Here is a 15710-nt window from a genome sequence, read left to right as displayed (position 1 = left end):
ATCTTCTTTCTAATATTTTACATATTTTTCAGGATGGACTAAGGAAAATACAAGATTGGCAGTATGTAAACTGCCTTGAACTTTGGGTTAAGTTTGTATGTGCTAACATCAAGGAACATGATCTTCAGAGTTTGCTATACTTGGCAATTCAGATGATAAATGGACTTGCCCATATGTTGCCTGGACCTCGTTTCTTTCCTTTGAGGCTAAAATGCATCCATTTGTTGAATAAGCTTTCACATTCTAGTGGCATCTTCATTCCTGTGGCTTCTTTATCTCTAAGCTTTCTAGAATTTGGGGAAGGTGGCAAATCTGATAATAGTGCTCCAAAAGATTTTAATTTTTCAAGTATGTTGAAGGTTGGTTCAAGTGGAGAGACTACCTCATCAGTTTTCAGGATCTTCACTGTCTCGGCTCTCTGCTTTACTTATTAGTTGGTTACTTGTCTGACAGGTGCCAAAACAGCTACTGAAACTGAAAGCATACCATGAGCAATGTGTACGCTCTGCAGTTGAAACACTTTCAGAGCACTTTTTTCAATGGAGTTATCATGTATCTTTCCCTGAGTTGGCTTTTGTTCCACTCGTCAGCTTTAAAAAGTTTTGCAAAAAGACAACCAGTGAGAGCCTCAGACGTCTTGAAAAGCCATTCATGGATCAGGTAAATATTTTTTAATAAGCTTACATGTTTGACTTTGCGATAGCACGTGCTCAGAGTTGTGTTTTTTATCTGTAAATCAATTTTCTTTTGACCAACAATGTGAAACATTGCTCAGGGAATCCTTAGTACAACTAACTTGGGCTGACAGAATCTGTGTCACAAGGTTGCACCTACCCCTGACCACAATCCAAGTGCATAAGGTGAAGGGGCTCTGAACGTGGGGCAAGGGCACTTTGCTTCAATTCTACATCTACCCTTGCCACAATTCAAGATCATATGAGGATTTTGTACCTACATTTGATTATGTGGACCAGCCCTGTCCACTTCATGCCGCTGCCACCTGAACAGCCTTAAAATGAATGGTCTAAGCTTGGAAGCCTGTAGTTCTAATGAAAGATTTGTTGGTTCGAGACAAGAAAAAAAATTGATGACCAATGCCGGTGTTTCAAAACCTAGCAAGCTCAGAACCCATCTTAGGATGCAGAAAGTGTAGCCAAACTTCTCCAGGTTTGTGCCTAGAGTTAGATGGACTTGGAAAATCCAAGACCCACCAATTTGGATTAACAAAACAACCAGCCGGGACTAAGTTGTCCACTTGGCGCCAAGTGACACAATCTTGTTCAATGAATCAATATCATGGTGATAGGCTTAATCCTATCCATTTGGATTATGGTTATAAACATTATTTTATACTAATGAAGAAGTAGTTCCCAACATCTCTTTTTTATTAGATGGGGAAAACCTGGCCCAGTCTGGAGACTTGGCCCAGACCTGGTTGTCTATCCAGGAAAAAATCCTGTACAGCTACCCTGCCTCATGAACAGTATTGCTGTTATATATATATATATATATATATATATATATATATATATATATATATATATATATATATATATATATATATGTAATCATGTATATATATATACCCGATAAAGGGTATTTCTGTAATTCTGCCCATTAGGGGCATTTCAGTCTTTTTACTTTTCTTTTATTTTCTTTTTCTTTTCTCTTTTCTTATTTTTTATTTTTCTTTTTTTGATTGTAAAATGCATTAAATGCATTGCATTGGGGGTCTCTGTTAAATTATGTATATAAAAATATATATATATATATATATACATACGTATATATATACATATATGTATATATATATATACATATTTCTTTTTTTGTTTTCTTATTTCTCCAAATACCCAATAGGGGTATTTTGGTAAATCCCCATGTAAACTCTCCCCTTTTCCTTTTCTCTCCCTTTTTACTTTTTCTTTTTTTCTTTTGCTTTTTTAAGACCACAAGGGGCCCCACTCATCTTGTCGTTGGGGCCCCAACGGTCATATTTTTGAGATACTTTTTAGGAATTGAGGTTGCCTATTCTCTCAGAGGATATATTCTCTCTCAAATAAAATTAGCTGCTAACATATGTGCTAGGTCAAAAGTTTTCGATAAAAAGGTGGAAACCTCAAAAGTCATAAATACAAAATTAAGACTTGAAGATAGTGTATTGCTTGAAGATTCTATTTCATATTATCAATTGATTGGATCTCTCACTTATCTCTCTATCACCCAACCTAATATCACTCATGTGTTCATGCAGCAAGTCAGTTTTAACATGCCCCTACCACATTGCACATGGCAGCAATTATGAGGATTGTGTGATACATTAAAAACACCGTTTCAAAAGAGCTTTTTTTTTGTCCTCTTCATCATCTTTAGATCTAATTATTCGGGGTGGTAACCTAAATGATAGGTTTTTGTATTTTTTAAAGAGATTCGTTGATCTATTGGAGGTGTAAGAAACGACAAAAAATATCTTTATCTTCAGCTGAAGCCGAATATCAGGTAATGACTATGACAACAATGGAGCTTGTGTAGCTTAAAAATCTTCTCAGTGATATGGAAATCATCATCTCAACACCTTCGAAGAGTTATGACAATAAGAGTGTAATCTACATTGCGAGCTACCATACCTTCCATGAGCGAATCAAACATATTAAGATGGATTGTCACTATGTTTGTGATGAATATCTAAGAGGAACTATTACGTTGCCGTACCAGATGACAAATTTCTTCATCAAAGCTCTTTCCGCTCCTCGATTTCTCTTTCTCGGCAAACTTTCAATCATTTTCTCGTAAAGTTTGAAGGGGAGTGTATATATATATATAAACAGTTTGCCCAAATAAGGGCATTTTTGTCTTTTTGTATGTAATTATAGTTGTTTATTAGAAACAACTATTTTTTCATTTTCTTATTTTTGTCTTCATTTTCTTTTTTTATTTCTATTTTATCATGTCATTGGGCCCCGCTCTATAGAGTCGATAGGGGCCCCAACAGTAAAAAAATATGACCGAAGGAGCTCCCCAACGTCTCTATGAAAGAGAGCTCCCAATGGTCTCCCTCTTGTATTTGTATATAAATAGGGGAGTGTTCCCCCTATATTTTTTCATGGCTTCCCAAAGCACATTTTCAATAATATTTTATTTTTAATTGACACTTTGTATTGTCCTTTAGTGGACTTTTGTCTATGCACTTTTGTGCTTGTCTATCTTCTTTGTAATTGTCCACTTACGTGCTTTTGCACTTTGCTTTTGTAATTCCACATACTTCATTACAACCGCTTGCATCAGCTTGCACACAGGCACATGACTGGTTTTGATCTTGAGATGTGGGATTAGCATCACTCCTCAATCCCACTCTGCTGGCCAAATGCACACTCTGCTGCAGGGCCAGCTCCCAGCATCTTACCCAAAATCATTTTAAGTATTTGTTGCTGATAAAATTAAAACAAATCCCTTTTGGTGTTTGTGATATGCACTTACACTTCAGCTATCTGCGACATTTCCTAGACTGGACCAGATTCCATGCAACACCCAAAATAATGTCCAAATGAAAGTAGCAGGATGATTTTTGAAACATCCTCTGTTGTGCTCTTTGTGACCAATGTTAAACTAATTAATGAAATAAGGAAAAGAAAATTAAACTAAAACATAGTCTTGGTTTTTAGTTGACATCAGTGAATATTTTAGGACTGTTTCATATTGCACACAGGCACATGACTGGTTTTGATCTTCAGATGTGGGATTAGCATCACTCCTCAATCCCACTCCGCTGGCCAAATGTACACTCTGCTGCAGAGCCAGCTCCCAGCGTCTTACCCAAAATCATTTTAAGTATTTGTTGCTGATAAAATTAAAACAAATCCCTTTTGGTGTTTGTGATATGCACTTACACTTCAGCTATCTGTGACATTTCCTAGACTGGACCAGATTCCATGCAACACCCAAAATAATGTCCAAATGAAAGTAGCAGGATGATTTTTGAAACATCCTCTGTTGTGCTCTTTGTGACCAATGTTAAACTAATTAATGAAATAAGGAAAAGAAAATTAAACTAAAACATAGTCTTGGTTTTTAGTTGACATCAGTGAATATTTTAGGACTGTTTCATATTGTAGTATATAATGGTATTCTACAGATGCAAACTTTGTAAGCAGGATGCACTAGTAGTGGATTTCGTGATGGACATATCATCTTCACATATTTTTTTTTTTGTATTAATATCATGCTCTTGAAGTTTCTGGATATCATAATCTGACATCAAATATTCATGAAAAGAGATGATGTCTGCTTTTTTCTTTTTCATTCAAGCTTAAATTACGGGAGAGTATGAAAATGAGCTTTTCTTGTAATTAAAGACTTGCCATCTTCTGCGCTCTTCAGCATTCAAGTATCAAATTAATTTGGCAATTCTCTCACCTTTTTCTTTTTCCTATGATATAGGTTGAGCAGAACATAGAATTTGTACAGAAAAAAAGGGATGAGATTGCTTTTTCTCCAAATGACCAAGCATCACTTGAATCTTTTCTCCAGGTGTGCTAGTGTTTCTCTTTTTTTTTTGTGTTTACTAGCCATCTTCTCTCACCAACTGTTCTAATATCTCTAGGATGAAAAGAGAAAAGGGAGTGCTCCTTTCCATAAGTATCATGCAAGGATTGTTGAGGGATCTCTTTCTAAAAAAGCTGAGAAGAAATCAAGGTAATAGATGGATTTTTGTTAGAAATCTCCAATAATTAATTAATTCTCTGCTTGGCTCACAAAGGCTTCAATATAATCACAAAACGATATATACCCGAAAAAAATGCGATATTTTAAAAATACTGCTAAAACCCTCACGATTTTTTGTAAGATTTTGAAATATACAAAAAAATCATGCTGCTTCATTTGATGGTGTGAACTTTTTTTTTGTCAGCAATCATTCAATGCTGAGCTAAGCTGGCATTGAATGGCGCATGTCAGGCAGCATTGAATGCTGACTACCGATGGCAATGGCTTTTCACTAAATGAAGGGGAGGCACCCTCGTTTTATATAGCAGCTGAGAGGGCGGCCTTCCCTCCCCTACACATTTGGTATGGTACTATTCAAGTAGCCGATTAGACTCTAACCAACTTATGCATATTTTTTTAAAGGGAAATTGTGTTATATGTTGCGTATCATTTAAACTTCCTTCACCCCATTGCTGAAACTACCATATATTATATGGTATTTTGTAAATGCCTTTCACCCCATTGCTCAAAGTAACCTATGTTGTATAGTATTTTTGTAAACGCCCCTTACCTCATTTTCAAAATCTCTCTCTCTATTTATATATATATATTTATATATATATAAGGTGCTCCCAGAGCACCTACTCTCACCTAATAGAAGCTTCAAATTTTCAGAAACTGAGTGATTTTTTCGTTGATCAGACCCTATAGATATGATCTACAACTTTGCTTTCTAGTAGGAGGGAGTAGGTGTTCCCGGAGCATTACTCTATATTAATAATGATAGGGTGTTCCCCGATCACCTACTGCCACCTAGTAGAAGCTTCAAATTTTCAAAATCTGAGTGCTTTTTTCGTTGATCAGACACTATAGATATGATCTACAGTTTTTATTTAGTGGAAAAAAATGTTTGGATCATGTGATTATGTCATACATGTAGTTTTTTTTAAGATCTTCAAAAATCAATGGCTCATAAGGTACCAAAATTTTATGACTAAAAAAGCCTATTTTGAACATGATCCAAAACATGATTACTATCAAATACACTGTTTTAAGTACATCTATAAGATCTGATTGAGAAGATGCAACCTACAAATATGATTTCTAGTAGGTGCTCCGGGAGCACCCTAGGATTGCTCTATATTAGTAATGAATGTATACATTTTCAACTTACAGAGATTTTCCTGAGGAAAACTCACTTTTTTAACCTGAGAATGAGATTTGTAACTGTGATACCCAGGCTGTGCATCCCTTGCTTTAAGCCCAAGCATCAAGCTCCCTGGAGGGATTTTATGTGCTTGGGAGTGGGCCATACGGCAGAGCATCAATCTCTACCGGGCCCCACCACCTGAACTGGGGTTTCCTCTCAAAAAATATAAAAAAGGCAATTCTCTGCCTGCCAACTAGAATTTTTGCTAAATAAATTCATCTTACTCTGGTGGTTGTCAACTTGGTATTGCAGCATTTTGGAAGAGTCGGCTTCAAATTCTATTGAAGTTACAGAGCTTGTAAGTGGAATGAAAAGGTCAGGCAAAGGGAAAAGAAACTTGAATTTAAATTCTCCGAGTAAGAAGAAGAAACATAGAACATGAGTGTGCATTCCGTATACCTTTTTAACCATCGTGTTTTTCATTATTGTTTAATATTGAATGATAATAACTGGATTAGTTTTATTTAGTTTTAGTCATTTAAATTCTGTACATGCTGACGAAGTTTTTGAGGGCTTATATGATGAAATAATTCCACTGGAGATCCGGATAAACGGCAATTGATTGAAAGGTTTAGTGCATGCTTGATATTGACTGATCTAATTTATCAAGATATCTGTGCATGAGCAAGTGACTTTTTAAGTGTTGCTGTTTCCAATTAGGAGATTCAATTCATATCAGCAGATTCACATCGATTTTAACATAAGGATATGTACTTCATGCAAGATTGATTGGCCTAGTTGTTTCCTCTCATTTGATTGTTTGACTAGTCACCTCCTCTGTAGATGTTTTTAGGTTTTTTAGTATTGTTTAGACCATTTAATTTTCTTTTTAGGCCGTAGATGCCGTTTGACTCAATTATTGGCTGTTGGGATCGAGTCTATAATAACTGAAGCCTATCTTTTATTCCTGTTATCCATCTCTCTCTCTCTCTATCATTTTTTAACCTAGTGTGAGTCCCTTTCATTTTATTAAAGGTGCTATCTTAAGTGATTTGTGCCAGGCAGTTTAGTTGGACAACACGTTGTAGATTAGACTCCATGAGCAGGCCAAGCTCAGTTGTATCCTCAAAGCCAAATTGTGTAAAGTTCATTGCACCAAATAATTATCAGAAGTTGGGCAATTTTCACTTTATAATTCTGGTCAATGTGTTGTATAATTAACACAATTGCTTCCTTGTTTGGGGTTGGTGACGGGGTTTGAACTGCTTTCTACTACCATGTTTTTTTTTGGTTTATAATTATTCATTGTGAACTCCTTATATACATAAAAGATATAAGACATTGGAATAATTAATTAAAAAAGATTGTAAATACAAAGAAAGAATTCATAAAACAACTTCTAATAAATATAGATTTTGTAAACCATCTGTACTCTAATATAATGTTATTTGTGCTTTCGCCGGTTGTGGCCAATTTCATCAAAAATGATTGCACTTGTATTACCCAACATTTTTGTGTTCTGTTTTTTGTTTCTTCTTAAGGTATCTTGTTTTAGGATGCGCTTTAGGTGGTAAGACTGGAATAAGGTTTGGAGGAGTGATGTGAGATATTATCCGTCATTAGAAAAAATGAATAAGTATTATATGCAGCTTGATACAATTTAATAGTGTAGAACTTATCGTAGTAATCTTCTGATAACTTGTCTTCGTACAAAATGCACGTGATTATATGTTTGCACAAAATCTCGGTAACCTGTTACTCTCTACAAGAGCATGTTTGTTTTTTAAGATAAACATTGCAATTGTGAGAGTGATTGTAGGCTTTGTATCGACGATGAAGGCAATGCACTACTTGAACACATAGATTTTGTGCTTCTTTCTTACCATCGTCCAACTTTTTTTTACTTTAGGCACCACACATGTTATGGGTATTATTCTTTTGGTTTTCAAAAAGTTTCATCATCATGAGATAAAGTTTTTCAATAAGAGGATTTAGTGACTTGTCATGTATTGTGAGAATCCTCGCATTAAATCTCTTTACTATAGTAGAGGTTAAGCGCTTGTACATTCTAGTTGAAAAGTATATGTTAGCCTAATGTTTTTCTTTTATGACCTTAGTTGCATACTTATATGCATCTTCCCTTTGCTCCTGAATCTTTTTAAGAAAATAATTATACTTTTGTCTCGTGAGTGCTTTGGTTGTGCTTTACCAAAGTTGACCTAGTGATATTCCAAATTTATGTTAAAAGTTTTTCGTAGTGTTTTGTGTAAAATTCAAGCTGACAATTTAGCCATGTATTGTGAGAATCCTCACATTAAATCTCTTTACTATATTAGAGGTTAAACGCTTGTACATTCTAGTTGAAAAGTATATGTTAGCCTAATGTTTTTCTTTTATGACCTTAGTTGCATACTTGTATGCATCTTCCCTTTGCTCCTGAATCTTTTTAAGAAAATAATTATACTTTTGTCTCGTGAGTGCTTTGGTTGTGCTTTACCAAAGTTGACCTAGTGATATTCAAAATTTATGTTAAAAGTTTTTCGTAGTGTTTTGTGTAAAATTCAACCTGACAATTTAGCCATGTATGGGAGAACATATTGTGTAGCTTTGTGTGCTTATTTGAGATAGCTGTTAATTGTACTTTAACTTTGGGTATGTCATTGTATTAGTGTCTCAATTGTGCATTCACATGCATAAAAAAACTACACCCATGATTCATTCGACTCGTTATCTATAACAGTAAATGCAACCGAAAATATTTGATCACAAGGATCAATACCATGGGCTGACAACAATATTTATGTATTTTTCTTTTAGGAATGTGTCATCTACCATAAGACGTGGAGGGCTTTCTTTAAAAAATTGATCAATGCATGCACGAAAAGATACGAACATGTACATAAATCTATGTCGTCTATCAGTTTCAATGCACATTGTCGATCATCGGTTAGTCGTCATCAAATAATGACAATAGGCAAAAAGCATCTTGAAAAACTCTTCGAATAAACCATATAGGATCACCTTAGTCATTTCTCATTAATGTCATGCTTGTTTGTACGTAACCTTCGTACTTTCCTTGCGATTAATGTCATTTAAGATTTCTTTTAGAGTTAACTTTGGGTTATCGTGTAAGTGTTCAAGAATAACACTTGAAATCCACTTGAAAGATATTTTTTTCACTACTACGTTGTCCAATGATCCACCACATGTATGCTCACTTTGATACTTCTTTACTTGAAAGAATGATGTTTTCTGCACCTTTGTTCAATGGATCCTCCAAGTGGAATGAACCATAGTCCGCAAGTTATTTCTCATGCATACTACAGTTACTCTATTATTGCAGTTTTTCATAAATTTTATTTTATAGTTATTTCTTATCACATGATCTTTAAAAAATTATGATAGTGTTAAAGATTATTAAACCTTTTGTCGATAACAACTTCTCGATCTTTTGACTATATTGATAGCCATTGAAATCGTTCTATATCATTAAGTCTTTTGTTACACAGTTGCTCAAACAACTAAATTGACTTAACATCAATGATTGCCAATTGCTCTTTATTGAAATAATATTCATTGAGCAATAATGTAAAGTTTATAAATTTCTCAAAATTTTTAAATAAATAAAAGATTTTTTTTTGTGAATTATTTTGGTATTTAACTTTGATTAAATATCATTTTTTAGCAAATTACTTAGCTAATATTGATTGATTAATTAGCAGTTATTTATGGATAATATTTTGGCTTTTATTGAAGTTATTTGATATTTAATTGGGCAGTTATGAGGTTTTGTATGAAGTATTTGGATCTCGACCTCAATATAGATGTAAGAGGATCAACCAACTCAAACGCAAGTTTGAACTATTTGAATGAACATATAAGATCCACTCGATCTCAAGTTATTTAGGATTGGATCTCCAAATGATTTCAGTCAACCGAAATAGATTTGGGTAGGGTTTTGATTTATATCGGGGCCTAAATCAGGCATAGAAGAAATTTAGATCCATTTGAGACGCAATTGGATCTTTCTTTAAAGTAGAAACTGTCTTGGATTTATTTAGAGACCCAAATGAATTCTACTAAGTAAAATAAGATTTGGATATATTTAGATGACCCAAATGGATCTCACTAAGAAAAGGACTTTTGGATCCACTTGGAGACCCAATTCGATCTCATCAAGTAAATAAAATTTTAGATCCATTTGTGACTCAAATGGATCCTATTAAAGTATAATAAATTTGTTTGGATCCACCTAAGACCCAAATGAATCTCATTTAAATAAATAGGATTTAAGTCCACTTATGACCCAAATGAATTTAATTATATATATATATATATATATATATATATATATATATATATATATATTAGTAGGTTGGATTTGGATTTAATGAGATCCAAATAGGTCTCACCAAAATCCAAATCCAAGCCCACTTGTTTTCCTACTTAAAACTAAAAAGAAATTCAAAACCAAATTCTAATTTCAAGTTTTTCTTTCCACACTCGCCTTTGAAAATGTTTTTTCCCCCTACTTTTTTTCAAATCAAAAAGGTTTTCCCCCTTTCTAATTGGATTTTTTCCTTTTTTTCTTCCTATAAATACTCTACTCATGCCCCCTCTGCCCATTACATTCCCTCTCACCTGTATCATAAACTTCACTCATGCTCCCCTTCACCCTTCACTCTCCCCTCTCTCGTGTAAACCCAGCACCACTACCACCACCACCACCACTGCCCATCTCTCTCCTGATTTTCGTCTTGCACCATACCATTGCCACCTGATTCTCTCCTTCCCACCAACTGGGCAGCCACCGATGGCACCCACCAGTGCCACCTTCACTGACTCCTGGTGACTGCTCTCAGCCGCTCCTGCTGAACAACCTCCTCTCTTTGTTGAACTACCCTGTTTTGCCTCACATAAAATAACAATTGAATAACATGCTTTTCATCATAGATACTATGCAGCATCTTTGATATGCATTTTATCATTCATCATAAGCATTTACACAGGCTTAAAACTACGTAATAATTTCAGAAACATGCATATTAAAAAAACATGAGCCATATACATATATTTATTCATAAAATCTTGAAATACACTCGTATTTAACTATTCATAAAATCCAAAATACATATGTTAGAATATGTTTGTAAAACCTGAACATATACGTGTCTTTTATTGAAAACATGTTCAAAATACTCACATATGGAAAATTTTGATACTTTTTTAACATATGCACATTCTTGTTTATGAAAAACAAATATTACTTAAATATATATTTTATCAAAAGGCATGCAACACAAACAATTTTTGAATATATATATATATATATATATATATATATATATATATATAAATTATGTAATTATGAAAACCCCAAGCATTTCAAAAAACCTAAAACTACACATATATGTTAAAGTTATTATAAACCTACCTTGTAATGCATGTGGTCTCACGAGAAATAAAGAAATTTCAAAAAGGCCCTCGAGAATTCTCCTCGATTAGCATGACATTGATCGTATTTTATTGACGATCCAACTATGAGCGAGGACACGTATGCTAACCTCGGTTTCCAGTCCGATGATGGTAGTGAAGAACAAGGTTGTGGCGAAGGTGATGACCACAAGCGGTAGGATCAAGGTTGGCGAAATGACCTCGCTGAAGGAGGTGATGGCTTTTGGTGACATCGAGGTCAAACTCGTGCTCAACTCAGCTTGGCTAGGTTGAGTGCGGGTCAGCTGGACCGACCCAAGTTCAGTTCCCCAAACGTGAAAGTGGGCACCGACAAGCTCTGTTGAGCTCCGGTTGGTGAATTGAAGAAGAATGGAACTTGTGTTTGGAGATATGTGTTAGTTACAGTATATTGCTGCATTATGGTTGTTTTGTGAATTTCTCATCTGTTGGTGAATTCATATACGATAAGATGAAACACTTATTTCTTCGTTTGTGTTGTAATGGTGAATTCATATGTGATTCTATTTATATGCAAAATTATGTGTATGTGCATGCATTATGCATAAGAGCATGATGATGTCTTAATCTACCCCAACATTCTTGAGTGTGACTGATACTGTGTATTGTGTGTGCATGTGTGCACGTGCATGATTGGTTTGTAACATACTATTGGTGTGTCTGCTGTTGCTTTTCAGATATGGATTTTGATATGTTAAACAACTGAAGATATAACTGTTATGCTAATATAAGATCTGTCTCTCTTTCTCTCCTTTTTTCGCTTGACTTGAACGAAGAGATTAGTAATGTCCCTTACCAAGGGAGCAGGTTTTACAACTCCACCGAATGAAATTGTGCAAAAACATGAAATTAAGGCTGATGCATTTATGTGAACTGCTAAGAATCATGCCAGCCATTAATGTATTATGAAGCTGTAATATAGACTATGTTGGTCGCTTTCATTTGTGGTATTTTTCTGAATGTAGCCAGTTCATGAATGATTAAGCATATTTTCCCCTACTTCGTTGTGTTGAAGGTCATTTGTAAGGAGTGGAGTGGGAGAACAATGTCTACAGGAAGCACAAGGCTGGTGGTATGCTTATTTATGAAACCTACTCCTTATACATTTACTTATGGGAATATATTTATCCTGTTTTGTATAAAACTTCTCAGGTCTTGGGTGTTCCTTGGGAGGTAGATGATGAAGGTTTAAGGCAACACATGAGCCAATTTGGTGAATTGGTTGATGCAACAATTATTAAAGTAATTGTTCAGGCACTGTTACTGCTTTGTTTGTTTTGAAATAATTAACTTAACATTGTACTTGTTGTGCCTTATTTTAATTGATTTTCTGCTTCTATGGGTTGTGGAACAAAAAGGGCACCATTACCTTCAATTATTTGTCAATTGCTTTTCTGTGGATTCAAGCACATGCTATTGTTTACACCTTAGCTCATAACTTCAAAAAAAAAAATGATGACTGTGAGCTCCGAGTCGAGCCATGTTCCGAGAAATGCTATCTTGATGGTGCTCATGGCACCCTGACAAAAAAAAAAAATTAAGTCCATACAATGTGTGTGAACCCCAAGGCGGGTTCGGGATTTTGAGAATCATCTTTGGTGCGATGACTCGCACAGGAAAATAATTGAGAAATCAAATATGAGATTTCTGAGGCTCTGGGTATACTGGAAAGAAGGTATATGTTACCAGACCCCTCGTAGTGCGATAGCTCGCACTTGGTTATAAAGAAAATGTAAAATGAAATATAAAACCTTTGAGACTCTGGGTATACCTGAAAGACGGTATATGTTACTGGATTCTCCAGGCTCTGGGTACACCTGAAAGATGGTGTATGTTACCGGATCCATGATCTACCTTGGAGAGGGTAGGTGGTATGAGCTTCATGGACGTTCGTGTTTTCGTGAGAGTTAGGCATCTCACCGTATGGTCTCAGTTCACTACAATGTCTATGCCTATGCTTACCCACAGGGTGAGAGTAAGATAAACATTAAATAATTTAAGTTGACTGAAAACTTATTCCTGAAGAATTATGTACTGTTGATATGACTTTCGTAAAACTTGTAGAATCTACAGCTTGTGCTAATGTGGATAAATGTATCTTTAGTTCAATCCTCTTTTGCACTGTATCATGAATTGAAAGCATAATCATTTTCTTAGAATGATATAAATTTCCATGCTAGTTATATTTGCAGTTGTTGCACATATTTGTACACAGGACACTGAGCACCACATATAGATATAATGCTTCTTACGCAGACAGGGGAGTCTGACCCTTCTGCATTAAAATTTTTCAGGTAATGCATAATTGGAGCATCGTGGAGTCGTATTTGGAAGTAGTCAAGAGATCTCAGTTTTTCAGTGTTTCCTATTTGAACTCTGATTAGTAGATTTACATTTCTGTTATCGGTAATGCATAGACTATTTTCTAGATCACGAATTTATAAATCATGATGTTGTTTCTAAACCTGCTTTGATATCAACTATGTAACGACCTCAAATTCACCTCCGAAAATATATGATTTTTTTTAAAGAAAGTGAATGATGCTATAACTGATCTATGGTCCTGCTTCAACCAAACTAAGCTCTAAGAGGTCAACTTCTACGCAAGCACTAGCATTTATAGTCCATTAGAACTAAGTTCGCAAAAGAGACACCAAAGACAAGATCCCTTTGTCAAGATGAAAACGAAATACAACTTTTTTTTTAATACTAAAAACATCCCACGAATCTAGGGTACATCACAGATTCACATCCCAACACACCAATCATCCATTTTAAACCATAATTTAAAATGAAATAGTTTAAACCAAAATTAAAAATTAATAAACTTTAACTTTAAGTTCATAAAGTTTAAATCAATCCCATAACATATAGAATCCAGCAACCATAATAAATTTTGCCATCTCTAGCAAAACTAGTCGCATCATCACCTACTCGATTAAGTTTGAGAACTCACAGTTCTCATACAAAATATTATATTATCCAATAGTAAAGAATAAAGTATAAATCCACTAAACATCAAGTTTAGAAAATATTTATGTGCACATAACGATTCAGATATGCTTGCAACATAAATAAATTCAAGCATACTTGCAATATCACATGATACAAAAATCGATGCATATATTATGCATATACAATACATGAACCAATGCAAATTGCATGAAAAGCTTTTATCTCCGTATAGAATGTTTCTTTTGAATGCATGTATATGTTTAATACAAACCAATTTAAGTTATTCTCCTAACCACTTCGCGGATACTAGCATGGGTAAAATTCTGAGGTCCAAGGTAGATCCCAACTATATCTTAATCATACACAATTATATTTTATTATGTACTAGGATCTCATATATGTTTCTCGATTGACTTCGAGCATCATCACCCAATGTCGTGACGGCAAGGCCTACACATCCTCCAACACCATTTTTCTTAATATACCAATATGCTACAGTTGAGCCAATCTCACGATCCTCGACAAAATGGTGCAAAATTTTCTACAATCATGGCTAGGAACATGAACCTCCATATCGGGTTCTTGGGACAAACAATGCAAATGTTGTTCAGTATCTTCATGGTCCCTCATGACCGTCATCCAAGGATCCCACCATCATCAGAGGACAATCAAAGAATCATATTATTGGTATATTGTTGAGGTCTCTTATACCTCTTTAAATTATCATACACTCTTTCCACAAAAACATAATGGATCTGTATATCCATAACATGCACCTCATCATGCATCATCTGATTGGGCTACCACCCTACTCAGTCATAACAGTGTATCATTATATGTCAATAAGTATAATTAATCATATGCATCATAAGACAATATAAATAATGCATTCACATGATTATTACAATAATATTTTACTCACACACAGCCTCAATAGGCCCATGTGTAGCTTAATCATAAGTCACAATACAATCTCATTCACCTTTCGAACCGTCTCATACATTCAAGTAAGCATTTTGCATTATGCGACATATCATGTTCACAAGTCACATACCATAATAACATATTATACATAATCATCATAAGCATATATAACATCACATTAGGCTATACATTATTATCATATTGCATATAATCAACCTGGTTCAAATCTGGAACCAATACATGCATGTAATTCAACACATCACATGCAAACTGGCAAAAACAATTTACATGCAAAACTGTAAAAACAGAATCTTACATGTTCTTAGAAGCTCAAACATAAATCATATAAAGTGATTCTGGATCTAAGATTTTAAATGTACATTCATATACACATTAGCTATCTACAAGAAGAAACCCTGACCTAAACCCATTCAGAGTCAAGAAATAAATTTTTTAGAAACATCGATTATTTTTTGTTCACTGAACAGTCTAGTCCGGTTTGATCTTT

At 34.6% G+C, this 15710-nt stretch overlaps 1 long non-coding RNA gene across 1 annotated transcript; it reads left to right on the top strand.

Annotated features, from left to right (window-relative positions):
- Positions 1-4437: 4437 nt before the first annotated feature.
- On the top strand, positions 4438-12569 carry LOC149818499 (uncharacterized). The gene is made up of 4 exons (XR_016427430.1): positions 4438-4527; positions 4601-4692; positions 12339-12395; positions 12476-12569. It is a non-coding gene; the product is annotated as an uncharacterized LOC149818499 (long non-coding RNA).
- Positions 12570-15710: the final 3141 nt, after the last annotated feature.

Source organism: Nuphar pumila, chromosome 13 (genome assembly GCF_984573655.1).
Source record: "Nuphar pumila chromosome 13, dmNupPumi1.hap1.1, whole genome shotgun sequence".
In the NCBI taxonomy this organism is placed as follows: domain Eukaryota; kingdom Viridiplantae; phylum Streptophyta; class Magnoliopsida; order Nymphaeales; family Nymphaeaceae; genus Nuphar; species Nuphar pumila.
The sequence above is the reverse complement of the archived record's forward strand: the minus strand, read 5'-3'. Positions and strand labels throughout refer to the sequence as shown.